This window comes from Marmota flaviventris, chromosome 2 (genome assembly GCF_047511675.1).
Source record: "Marmota flaviventris isolate mMarFla1 chromosome 2, mMarFla1.hap1, whole genome shotgun sequence".
NCBI lineage: Eukaryota > Metazoa > Chordata > Mammalia > Rodentia > Sciuridae > Marmota > Marmota flaviventris.
This window is the reverse complement of record NC_092499.1, coordinates 81,371,755-81,384,148: the sequence shown is the minus strand read 5'-3', so window position 1 is coordinate 81,384,148 and position 12,394 is coordinate 81,371,755. Positions and strand designations below refer to the sequence as shown.

General features: G+C 35.1%; 2 pseudogenes; both read right to left on the bottom strand.

The window, feature by feature from the left end:
• Window positions 1-9,033: 9,033 nt before the first annotated feature.
• LOC114082347 (olfactory receptor 4N5-like) lies at window positions 9,034-9,925 on the bottom strand (annotated as a pseudogene).
• A 1,365-nt stretch (window positions 9,926-11,290) lies between these two features.
• LOC114082345 (olfactory receptor 4K3-like) lies at window positions 11,291-12,181 on the bottom strand (annotated as a pseudogene).
• Window positions 12,182-12,394: the final 213 nt, after the last annotated feature.

Sequence of the window (12,394 nt, the reverse complement as noted above, 5' to 3'; positions counted from 1 at the left end):
CCAATCACAGCACTTCCATTTTCTCACAAGAGACCAGGTTAGCAATGCACATAGACCATGTGTCAGAGTTATACTGCTGAGTGCCTCCTTGCCACTCTCCCCTTAGTAACAGACATCTGAATTCATTTAGAACATATTTTACCATGTTCCTTGCAATTAAAAATGGCAGATTACTTGAAAGCAATATTTTTGAGTGGCTATTTAGTGAAACTTCAGTATAGGGCCTGGCTTGGTAGAGACTCAGAGAGACTTTATCTCCCTCCAGCTCCACAATTCTCTGAGGGCTTCTTAGTGAAAGCAAAATCACTGCACATATTTAAAATGAAAAATTTTTGTTACTAAGCTGACAAAATGAGATTATAAACAGGGTATGTACAGGGTATCCAAAGTTTACCATCTGATAGCTCCTCCATTTCTAAATTGGAGTGGGAAGAGAAGTAGTTTTATCATAACCTCCTTCTGAAGACATGTGATTACATTGGGTGTACTATTCCAGGATAATTTCCTTAAATCAAAGTTATAAACTTAATCACATCAGAAAATTATTTTTTGCATTGTAATGTAAAATATCCATAGGTTTGGGGATTAGAATATGAACTTTGTGAAGTTATTATTCTGCTTAAAACAGTTTATGTGAAGAGTCAAAAATATAGTAATTCTTTCCACATAAGAACTGCAGCCATGGACCTGATACAACTACTTCTTCAGAGGCAGTGTGCTCCAGTGGAGGTGAGAGGTGCAGGGAAGGAGATACTTCTTCCTCCCTTACTAACTCCCTTTATTAATCAACCCATGACTCCCAATTGTGACTATCAGAAAACCAGAGTCCGACTAGGCACTGGAAATTCAGTCTTCATGGACTAAAGCATCATGTAACAGAGCAAAGCTGATAAAATGAAACAATGAAAATAATGGGCTGGAAGACAAATGATTTCAGACATTAAACAGTTCTTTTATTTTTCATTATATCTAGAATATAAATTAAAGATGTGAAATTCCTACAGGCATTTTATGACATTGAGAATAGAAGATACATGCTATGAAAAAAAAAGAGAAAAAGGAGTTATCAGTCTTTGATGATTTTCTGCGTCTATAATACAAACACTGGAATTATATGGATTTGTTTCACACTAAGAAATAATTCTAATTTATTTATAACCATAATCTGAGTTTATTAATAGCAGAATAACAGGCATGAATATGATTCTGGTTATGGATGTGTGAGACACAGTCACCTAAAATGTAGGTAATTTGAGTTTCCAATACTGCCTTATATGAGATGGGAGAAAAGCAGTATTTTCTCTTCCAGCATTAGGTCATTGTAAACCATCAAGTTTGAGGACAAAAAACTTCATTTAAAATAAACAAAAACAACAACAACAACAAAACACCAAAATGCAGGATCTTTCCACATTTATGAAGTTTTTTGCAGTCTATTCACAGAAAATGTGCTGGGAACTCACCCTAAACATTAATAAGGGCAAAGTATCATATTTTGCACTTCAATCGCTCCACTGTTAAGAAGAAGTTATGATGTCTGGTGGCACTCTTTATGACCTGGAGGCAATTATATTCCAGTCTGGGAATATTGATTTTAACCCTTTTATTGGACTGGAGGTCCAAGTTTTACTGGAACTTAATTCAGGAAAATAACCTTAGAAGTCTTATTACACAGTAAAAGTAACCTTACCATTATACCCATATGTCTATGGAAAACCTATGATACTAAAGTTATTTTTACTGAGAAATGCACCACATAAATTTTGACAAATCCTACTAGGAGAATTCCAGTGTAGATCCATAGGATTATGCAGCCTGACCACACTATATACAGCAGAGAACTATAGATGATTTGACAATCATCACCTAGTATCTATTATGCTCTAGTATCCCTACCATTTGACTATAGATTATCATAGGATCAGAGCTTTCCAACATGATCTGGGTTCTGTGGCCGCAGTATCCATTAGAGAGCATCACAAACAGGCTGTTAAATAGCCAAGGAGACAGAGTGATAGGGTTAGTTGACATCACCTGCTATGATTATAACAGCCATAGTGGCAGAAAGAGAAGATATGTATAATCCCTACTCACCATGACTGATCTTGCTTTTGGCCCAACAAGCATTCAACTGATTACCAGCAAACACCAACCCACACCACCTGTATGGCAGCATTCCTTGAAGAGACTGACAAGCCACCAAAAAATAAGCAAGTTACATTAGCCCATTGCATTTTAGTTGAGACAATGATTTATCTTCACAGGAATCAGGGTATGACTCGCTATGCTTCTCTTTCATGTCCATAGTCTTTTATGTTATAAACAATATCTAAGGTCATATGATAAAAGAGAGTCCTTCTAGTACCACCAAATCAAAGCAGCCTATTTCCTGAAAAGGAAATGCAACAATTGGTCAGTTATCATGAATGTACTTGTCCTTTCAAGTTCTATATAACAGAATATACTGAGTTAACAGCACAATAGAATAGTCATTTATAGACAGAGGTAAAATATCATGTTTTACACAAAATCCTATATTGGAATGACATCATCAAGGACTGGGTGTAGACTCAGTCAGTAATAGTTATATATTACTGAATACTCAATAAGAAGATTCTTTTGGCTCTGGGAAAAGCCCAGTTATTATCATTGATAATATAATATAATCCATTGATGCTTGATCTATTTGTGCCTCTCTCCTATGGCATATAAATTCTATTACTCATGCTTTCTCTAACAGACATAGCAAGTGGTGTATGAACTTCAAATTATTGCTTATAATTAATGTTTTCTATTATATATGTGCATATGCACACACACACACACACACACACACACACACACAGGACCTCAACAGAGGAAAAACAGTATTACTCTACTTGAAACTTAGAGTGCAGGAGTGCAGTAGGGATATGAGAGAGATTCCACAGAGTGGATTCATGGAGAACTAGTATGGACTTATGAAGAAGGTAATGAAGCACATGGTATCTACCAACCCGTTCTTTCAGTTAAGATGAAACATGCTGGGAGCCATCTGTGAACTGTGCATGAAACAAATCGGCATAGAAGCCAATGGATAGGAAAGTCTGGTATCTGTGAAGTTTAAGCAGCAATCTTGCTGGTTTGAGACTGCCCACTACATGGGACTGCCTACCCAGCTCTATCAGGTTCAACACAGTACCTGAGATGGGGGTGACCTGCTGGAGCCACACAGCCACATAGCCTCTCAGAGATGGGTGTGGCTTTCCAAGATGACAATCAGCCTGTTTGCTGCAAGACCCTTGCCACATGGAGAAACAAGACTTCTCCAGCTGAAACCTTATTCTTGCCTTTGATGTACTCGCCCTTAAATAAAGAACTGGAGCCATTTTCTGGTTGTTCAGTTCCAGCTCCTATGAGGATCTATCAGGCACTCTGCTTCCTCTTTGATCTAATTTCTGACTGAGTCTTAATCTTTTTAATTATTTCAAACTCTTTTCAGCAGGTGTCTTACACCTTCTGAGCAAGAAACTATCCTGGCTGTGTGCTGGCTGCCCCGCAATAGAACCATAAATGGAGAAGGCCATCACATGGCAAGGAAAGAATAAGCAAGAGTCCCCCAGCAATTCCCACAATTTCCATGGACAAATAAAGAATTTACCATGGACAACATTGTGAACCTTACAACACTGAGCTCAGTTTTGGAATCTACTGCATTAATGCATGAAAGTCCCCAGTTCATATGGTGCCACCTCATCCAGTATTCTGCTCATGGTGCCATCCTGAGACCCCACTAACCTGAAGAAGTTGCTAAGTAAACCCACCCACCTTTCTCTGCTTCCTTTTAAACAGCTGAAGATCTTACCCACCAACTCACATCTTCAGGAAGCAGCTGGACAGCCTACCATGAATGGATTGAGCTGCTGAGTTTCATGAAGTCTGCACAGTCCTCAGACACAGATGGATACTCCACCTGGGTACACTCATGCAGCTCAGTCACTGCATGGCCATCAGATACTGACAAGTGCCCCATCACCACTGTTGGGACCACTGAACTATGTGTACTTGGACTACCTCATCATACCCACCCCCATTAAAACCTTGAAATCTGAGAAATGCATTGCCTCTATTATTATACCGGTTGTTCCTTGTCTGCTGGGGCCTAAGGAAGTGGACATCACACCACATGAACCTGGAAAATTGTTGAGTGCCACCTACCCACAACCATCTCATACAACACACAGAGAGGAATCCATTTTGTATAAGAAATCCAGACCAGATGCTTACTGTTATCACCAACATTGATTACAAAAGGAGACGCTATATGAAAATCACAGTTCTGTTCAAACTTTGAACCAAACTTTATATTGCTTCCCAATTGACATTATAGAACGCATCACCAGCCTAAAGTGTTTTACTACAAAAGTAACTCTATAACATTGGTAAAGGCAAATATCAATATAGATAAACAAAAAGCATGAAAAAGAAAGGTAATGTGATACCTGATAATAGTCTAGTTATAGACCCAAAAGCAAAAGGAATCAGTGAATTGCTTAATACTGGAAAATATTCATTTTAAGAAAAATCAATGAAATACAAGAGAATATGGAGAGATAATTCCAAGAAATTAGAAAAATAATTAATGATTTAAAAAAGCTAGTGATCATAAAAAAGAACCCCAAACTCTTGGAGCTAAAGAATAAATAAAATAAAATAAAACAAAAAATAGGATTGGGAACCTTAACAAAAGACTGGGTCAAACAGAATAAAGAATTTGTAAGCTTAAAGAGAGGAGTTTTTTTTTTTTTTTTTTTTTTTTAAATAATAATCTAGTTAGATTAAAAAAACCTCAGAGAAAAAAAGTAATTAGAAGAAAGAAAAAGAGAACTAAAAAAACTTGGAAGATTTTTGAGATATGAAACATGATATACAAACAACTGAATTATGGAGATTCTAAAAAAAGGAAGAGAAGAAATGAAGTGAAAAATTATTTAATAAAATTATACCTAAAAAATTTCCTAATTTTGGAAAAGATAGAAATATCCATATCAAAAGAACTTAATGGATCCAGAATAGATTTGACCAAAGTGGTCAACTGCAAGGCTTAGTATACTCAAACTGTCAAAAATAAAAAGCAAAGGCAGAAATCTAAAAATAGAGAAAGTTTCAAGTGATCTTTAATGGAATCTTCATTAGACTAAGATGAAATTTCTCTGTGGAAACTTTATAGGTCAGGAGAAAATGGTGTGGTATATTAAAAATTCTGAAAGAAGTAACTGAAACCAAAAATATTATACCCAACAAAGCTAACCTTCTGACATCAAGGAGAAATAAATTCTTTCTCACACATGCAGAACTGGAGAGGATTCACCACCAGACTATCCTTACACCAAACTTAAGAACATCCTATTGCTGTCTATAAGAAATAATTCACCAGTAAAGACACACATAAACTGAAACAAAGGGATGTAAGGGATTTTATTTCCATGCAAATGGAAATAAAACGTTAGCAGGAATAACTACACCTACATCAAACAATACAGATTTGAAATCAAAAAATTTCAAAATAGAATGTCTATATAATGATAAGGAATCAATACAAAAAAGAAATTTTATATATAAACACACACATATATCTCCAATAATGGAATACCCAATTTTATGAAGAAAATTTTTAGATCTAAGGAGAAAAGATTATTATATCTAAGAAGACAGATATGTTTCAACACAGTTAATGACCATACATTCATCAATGAAAAGATTGTTCAGAAAAAAAAAATCAACAAAGGAACATTGTAGATAAACTATATGGTAGATCAAGTGGACCTAATGTATATTTGCAGAATATTTCACCAATAGCTGCAGAATATATATTCGGATCAGCAACTAGGACTTTCTCCAGCATGGTCAATATGTTAGGTCACAAAACTAATCTTAATAAATTAAAAAATCTTGAAATCATATCATATGTCTTCTCTAACCACAATGGAATCTGTCCAAATAGCTAGATATCAACAACACATAATTTTCAAATAGTACAAATACATGAAAATTAATTGACTTGCTCTTGAATGAACAATGACACATGAAAATATTTTTAAAAATTAAGTATTTCCTAAAAAATCAAAATAAAAGGAAGCACAGCATATCAAAACACAAGATAATGCAAATGCAGTACTAAGAAAAACTTTCAAAGCAATAAGCATATATGTCAAAAAGGTAAAGTGTTCAAGTAAACAATCTAATGTTGAAAAGAAAAAAAAAGCCCAAAATTCATAAAAAGAAAATAAATTAACAAAGATCAGAGGAGAGACATATGAGAGACCAAAAAGAATACAAAAGTTATCAAAGTGGAGAGCTCCTTTTAAAATACATTTTAAAAAGCACAATTTTTAGCTAGATGAATCAAAAAAAAATGAGATCACCTAAAAACAAAGATACTAAAACAAATGCAAATAAGCACAAAGGAGAATTATGGACTGCTATGAATAGGTATTTGTCAATAAATTTAAAAATCCAGAAGAAATGTATGAATTTTTACATACATATAACATAGTGATATTGAACTGCAAAGACATAGAAAATGAACAAATCCAATAATCATAGTGATATTGAAATGTAAATAAAAAAGCCAAGATTGAATTAGTAATAGGATTAAAACAAGCAAACTCCTAAGACTGGATGGTTTCACTGCTGAATTATACAAAATCTTAAAGAAGAGCTGATATCAACTATCTCAAACTGTAAGACAAAAGTAGAAAAATAAGGAACTCTTTTGAGCTAATTCTATGAAACTAGTCTCCCTTGATAGCAATACTAAGAAAAAAAAATATAACAAAAAGGACACTTAGAACAATATCTGTAATGAACACAGATACAAAAATTTTCAAGAAAATTCCAGTAAACACAATCCAACAGCACATCTGAATCCATGATGCATTGTATGTTTCTTGATTATTCATGGTAGAACACACAAAATTCTGTAAATGTATCAATAGACTTAAGGCAAAAGCCATATGAGTATCTCATACATGCAGAAAAGCATTTGGTAAAATTCAATATGATAAAAATAAACCCTCAAAAATATTGTATCTACATAGAATATGTCTCAACACAATAAAGGCTATATTACAAACCCATAATAGCCAACATCATGCTGATTGAAAAAAACACTGAAAACATTTTTTTTTCTAACATCAGGAAAGAGAAAAGGGTAGAATGATGGTTCCAGAGGCTGGGGAGAGTAGGGTTAAGAGGAATGGGAAAACGTTGATAAGGGGTAGTATATTATAGTGAGATAGAAGCAAGATGTTTTGTTGTGCTCTTGAACCATAGTATTACTCTAGATAACAAAAATGTACTCTACATTTCAAAAAGCTGGAAGAAATTATTTTGAAAGTTTTACTATGAAGAAATGACAAATAAGAATATACGGAAAAAAACAAATACCAAATGTTTTGTCTGATGTAAGGTGACTGACCCATAATGGGGTAGGGAGGGGGAGCATGGGAGGAATAAATGAACTCTAGATAGGGCAGAGGGGTTGGAAGGGGAAGGGAGGGGGCAGGGGGCTAGCAATGATGGTGGAATGTGATAGATATCATTATGTATGAAGACATGAATTAGTGTGAACATACTTTATACACATAGATATAAAAAAATGTGCTCTATATGTGTAATAATAATTGCAGTGCATTCCGCTGTCATGTATTTTTAAAAAATCAATTGAATATTTTTAAAAATATATAGATACCTTTACTGTGAGTTAAAAATAACACAATGTATACACGTATCAAACAATCCCATGGTACACTCTTAATGTATACTATCTGTAAGTTTTTCTATATCAGATAAAAATAAATTTAATTAAAAATCTCATTAGTGAAAAGTGGTAAAAATTAATAAAATAAGTAGAAAAATACATAAAGAAATAGACAAATGTCACTAAATCACAGTTAAAGAGTATGTGAAATATGTAATTGAAAGTTCTTTTGGTAATGAATTGTAGTTTCTTTTGATGCATGTTAAGCTACATATGTCTTACATAATCTGCAAGGAACATTCACTTATCAACAAGAAAATATCTTTACTTAACCCTCATTTAAAGAATTTTTAAAAATCTCTTGAATATATGTATCTGAGTATTATCTTCTTTCAGCAACCTAAAGATGTCACCCAATCTCTGGCTTTCATGTTCCTGTTGTGGATAAAGGAGTCAATCTTGCTGTGGCTTCTTTGTGTTTCCTCATCTAAGTTTTTCCTGCGATTTTTTCTTTATTTTTGATTTTTATGTGTCTTACATTAATATGTCTGGATCTGCAGAGATAATTTTTGTTGTTACAGTGATTAATATACTACAAGTACCTTACAGTAAGTAGACATCAAGGAACTGCAAAAGAATTTACAGATCACATGAAATTGTGTGGCCCTAAATGAAAATAGAGTCATACTGACAAACTCTGCCTTACTCTAAACAGAGAGGTTTGGTGGTTTAAAGCTGCTATTTAGCCTTCATAAGATTTAGTCTACATTGGATTTATCTATTAAGTTCCAGGATTTTAAAAAAGACCATGACATATTCTAAAGACTTCTAATTTACTTATACAAGATTTATATTGAGAAATGAGGGGAGTGGGCAGAGATTACAGAATACAAAATTTCCATTTTTTGCCATGATATCTAGTAATGCTAGGATACCTCTGGATTATTTTCATGATCTTAAGCTATGGTTGAAGAATACTGGAGACAGCAGTTAAATGATTTCTGTGTTAACCACATCCATAATTGCTATGAGAATAGTAATTTCTTATTATGACAGCAGTTTCTTAGACAGTTCTCTGATAAATTTAATAGATTTACTTGTCTTTATACACTTGAATGCAACTCAAGAAACCTAGAATCTTACCTGTCTCATCAATGTGCCTAAAATAATGTAAGAAAATTAGAAGTGCATAATATAGTTTTTGCTAAATGATAGATTCAGCACATGAATGAGGACATGATTTAATTGATTCAAACTGCATTTTCTTCTTTTTGTTTTGCTTATTATATTATTCAGCAAACCACATACTGACTTAACAACTTTATCATGGAAGCCTTTACTTCCTGCTTGCCAAGTGTATAAATTACAGGGTTCAGCAAAGGAAAGATGACAGTTCAGAAGAGAGAAACCACTTTGTCAGCTGGGAAAGCCCTGAAGGGGCGGGTGTAGATAAAAATGGGGAAAACATGAGGAACACAATGATAACGTGGGTGGTGCAAGTGGAGATAGCCTTGCTCTTCCCTTCTGAGGAGTGTCCCTTTACTCTGCAGAGGATGACAGCATAGGAAGCCAGGAGGCCCAGGAAGCACAGCAGGGTGAGCAGGCCACTGTGTCAGTGCAGGCCAGCTTGATGACCTGTGGCACATCACAGAAGAAGTTGTCTAGCTGGTTTGGGCCACAGAAGGGCAAGCGCAGGATAAGGGCCACTTGCACAATGGAATGAGCAAAACCCTCAAGCCACAGAGCCAACAGCAATGCATAGCAGACCCTGGGGCTCATGACTGTTGCATAGTGTAGAGGCCGACATATGGCAATGTAGCGGTCAAAGGCCATGACAACAAGGAGGAACATCTCTCCTGCTCCAAGGAAGTGCAAGAAAAACAGCTGGGTGATGCAGCCTCTGTAGGAGATCACCTTCTTCTCAGAGAAGAAGTCCACCAGCATCCTGGGAGACACAATGAAGGAGTAGGAGGCATCCAGGAAGGCCAAGTTGCCCAGGAAGAAGTAGAGGGGGGCTGTAAGTCCAGGATCTGATTTTATGGTCAAAATGATAAGAAAATTTCCAGGGAGAATTACAATGTAGAAAAGTGAGACTAGCACAAAGACCAGGAGCTCAGCATCTTGAGATTGGGTCACACGAAGGAGGATAAATTCTGTCACCACTGTGCTGTTCCCTCTCTCCATCACTTCTCATTCTGCAGAATAAAAGCAAAACTAAATGATACAGTCACAAAAGATTACATTTTACCACACTTCCACAGCTCTGGACAATCATTATTCTACTTTCTGCCCCTAAGTTTTAGTTATTATGGACATTGGATACAAACGGATTTATGTCTTTTGGACTTTCAAGGAGCCTGACATTTTCATGATTCATACATGTTTTAGTATACATCAGTATCTGATTATTTTTATGCCAAATAACACCTCTTTGTATAGATACATCACATTTTATTTATTAATTAGCCAGGTAATAAGTATTTTGTGCTGTTTTTACTTCTGAGCATTTATGATTAAAGTTGCTATTATTCATAGGCAATTTTGAGTGTGAGCATTGGATTTCATTTGGGGTAGGAATATATAATTGGAAATTCTAGGTAACAAATATTGTAGTATGTATATGAAGCATTCCTCAAAGACTCTTGTGTTGAAAGCTTGGTCACCAATGCCAAGCTGTTAAAGGGAGGGTTTTTAAGGAAGGTTATTGGATCTTGATGGCATTTTGGTTGGGTGGTAATGTACTTTAAAAAATGATAAGGTTGATTAAAGGGAAAAAAAAGAATTAACATGCCAAGACATGGTCACTCGCCTCAAGGATATTATATATTAGGATTCTAGGCCAATGGTAAATAATAATTGAAATAATATATATTTAGTCCTTATGATTGAAAAACTGAAAAGATAACAGAATAATTTTTATTCATTAATTTTAAATTTATTATTTAATTTTATTTCACTTGAGCTAATGAAACCAAACCATGGTAAAGTCTAATGTTATAATTGTTATTCAATTTTGTTTCTTCTTTCTTCATTTTTCTCTGTTCTGTTTTCCCTGGTAGAATATTGCTACAAAAATAATAATGAAGTTACATTTTCACAAAGAGTAAAATGAAAGAATGGCAGGGAAATGTTAAAACACCAGATAAAGTATTTTAATGGAATTAAGACAATATTCAAGACAAATTCATTAAAATTATTCATTAGGATGAACACATGAGTGTTCATATTTAGGTTCTTCTCACATCATTAATGGAATAAAAAGAATGACCAGCTAATTTCCCCATAATGAAGAATCATTCTTGTTTGGGTTTTAAGGAAATAATTCACAACATTAAGCTGTGTGGTGTGCAAATGTAAAAAAAGAAAAATCCGTGAATTGTCTTAAATGTATACTTGTGTCTAGAGACTGGAACAATTTGTAGTTCTTCACTAAATTATCTGATTTTCAAACTATACTATAATGTCAGTGTATTTTCAATTTGAAGTACATGCAATGAGTTTCTAGCAAAAGTCTTTTCCTTAGAACACATGTAATAGCTCCTGAATCTCTCAGAGCCTTTTCATCTCTTTATTTCTTAGTGTATAAATGGCTGGATTGAAAAGAGGTGTAAAAACAGAATAAAACACAGCAAGAAATTTCCTCAACCTGGTGATGTTGAGGGGCCACACATAGATGAACACACAAGGCACAAAAAAGATCACCACCACTGTGACACGTGGGCACTGTAGGTGGACAGGGCCTTAGATGCACCAGTTTTAGATCTCTGGCAAACACTGAGAAGAATATACATTTAGGACACCAGCAAGAGGAAAAAACAGTTACAGCCACAGTCACACATTTCACATTCATTGATATTCCCAAGTCAGGAGAATCCATGCAGGCCAACTTGATCACCAGTGGCATATCACAGAAGAAGCTACCTATTTCCCTGGGGCCACAGAAAGGCTACACAATCACAGCCAGGTACTCACGGCATGCTCAAAGTCAGTAGTCCAGGAAAAAACCACTATTCCAGTGCACCTTTGCAGGTTTATAATGGTGGAGTAGTGGAGTGGTTTGCAGATAGCCACATAGCAGTCATAGGCCATGGACACCAGGAGCACCATCTCAACTGCTGCAATGAAATGGGCGAAGAAGATTTGGCACATGCAAACTGCAAAGGAAATGGTCTTTTTCTCCCTGAGACAGTTGGTGATTATCTTAGGAGTGGTGATTGAGGACAGCCACATATAAACAAAGGACAGTTTGGCTAAAAAGAAATACATGGGGGGATGAAGATGAGGGTCAGTGATGATTAAGGTCACAGTTACAATATTTCCAGATACACTGATCAGGAAAAGTAACAAAAATATCATGAAGAGTAAGACCTGCATACTCCACGAGTGGCCAAGTCCCACAAGTATAAATTATGACATTGTGGACCGATTTCCTTCATCCATTTTATTCAGTGTGTTCCCTGAAATAACCTAGAAAAAGTAGATTAGCAGTTAGTGGGAGGAGAAAGGAGACTTAATTTTGAGAATTTGATATTCACATTGAAATTCTGTTCTATTCTAACACATTCTAATAGAAATTCTATTCTAACATTAAAAGGCAGATTACAAGGAGAAATCTTGGTTAATTATGAATGGCATTATGTTCCCTAAAGAAAG